This window comes from Poromitra crassiceps, assembly GCF_964638095.1.
Source record: "Poromitra crassiceps genome assembly, contig: HAP1_SCAFFOLD_180, whole genome shotgun sequence".
Lineage (NCBI taxonomy): Eukaryota > Metazoa > Chordata > Actinopteri > Beryciformes > Melamphaidae > Poromitra > Poromitra crassiceps.
In genome coordinates this window covers 244,814-246,591 of record NW_028152200.1, presented here as the reverse complement: position 1 = coordinate 246,591, position 1,778 = coordinate 244,814, and positions in this window count along the sequence as shown.

Below are 1,778 nucleotides of genomic sequence, written 5' to 3'. Positions count from 1 at the left end.
ACTTGGGTTTAAGGGTTAGGTTAGAATTGGCTTTAGGTTAGGGTTAGGTTTAGCCTTTCAGGCATTTAGTGTGTGTCTGGGGGTGTGTGTGTGTGTGTGTGTGTGTGTGTGTGTGTGTGTGTGTGTGTGTGTGTGTGTCGGAAACAATTCCCTGCCCTTTGGCAATGTGTGTGTTCCCGATTCAGGAGTTGGTCCATGTGTACATCTGAGAATTTGTGTTTATGTTACAGTCTGCCCAGTGTGTGTGTGTGTGTGTGTGTGTGTGTGTGTGTGTGTGTGTGTGTGTGTGTGTGTGTGTGTGTGTGTGTGTGTGTGTGTGTGCGTGCGTGCGTGCGTGCGTGCGTGCGTGCGTGCGTGCGTGCGTGCGTGCGTGCGTGCGTGCGTGTGTGTGTGTGTGTGTGTTCCTACATGCAGGACATTGTGAACACATGTGGTGAGTGTCTGAGGAGGAGAAGCAAGGAGAGAGGAATGGAGGAAAGGTGAGGAGAAGAGGAGATGATGACTGGAAAGGAACAGAAAGGAAAGGAAACAAGTCAAGCCGCAATGTTATTTATATAACGTAAACTCATAACATAAGTTATGAGTTATATCTCTCAGTCTTATATCATGATAAGTTCTATCTCGTGACACGTCTCATATAGAAGCGGTCAAGACCAGGCTCTTTATTTGAGACTCAACAATTGAAACAATTCCCGCGTGAGCAAGAAGAACTTGGCGACGGCAGCGAGGAAAAAACTCCACCTTTAACGGGAAGAAACCTGGAGCAGACCTGGCTCAAGGTGGGCGGCCGGCATCTGCCTTGACTGGCTGGGTTGAGAGAGAGAGAGAGAGAGAGAGAGAGAGAGGGGTGAAGGGAGTGGAGGGAGATGAAAACAGGGGAGACAGAAGAGAAAGGAACGGAAAAGAGAGGAGTAGACAAGGGGAGAGGAGAGCAGACTGAAGGAGGAGAAGAGAAAGGAACAGAAAAGAGAGGAGTAGACAAGAGGAGAGGAGAGCAGACTAAAGGAGGAGAAGAGAAAGGAATGGAATAGAGAGGAGTAGACAAGAGGAGAGGAGAGCAGACTGAAGGAGAAGAGAAAGGAACAGAAAAGAGAGGAGTAGACAAGAGGAGAGGAGAATGGAGGAGAAGAGAAAGGAACAGAAAAGAGAGGAGTAGACAAGAAGAGAGGAGAGCAGACTAAAGGAGGAGAAGAGAAAGGAACGGAAAAGAGAGGAGTAGACAAGAAGAGAGGAGAGCAGACTGAAGGAGGGAACAGTGGCTGGATAACGATGGCAGGATGAGAGACTGAGGAAGTAGAGAGCAATAGAGATAAAACACACACTCACACACTCTCTCTCTCTCTCTCTCTAACAACTTCAAAACACACTTCACAAGCAGAGCAAGTGTTCATTGTTTTCTTCCATTATCTTGATTTGATGAATTGTACCTTTTTCTATCACTGTTCTTGATGCTTTGGCAATATTGCTACATTCATGCCAATAAAGTGAATTGAATTGAATCTAGAAGAGAAGGGAATGGATGGACAGACAGACAGACAGACACACAGACAGACACACAGACAGCGTGAAGGGACAGAGAGGGAACGACAGAGACACAGATCACGCTACTGAATCTGACTTGTTAAAAGATCCATATGTGCCGACTAGAGAAGAGGAGCGAGAGACAGAGGAAAGGAGAGATAGAGAGAGAGGGGGAGAGAGGAAATGAGAGAGGGAGAGAACGATATAAAGGAAATGAGAGAGAGAGAGGGGGGGGGGAGAGAGAGGAAATGAGAGAG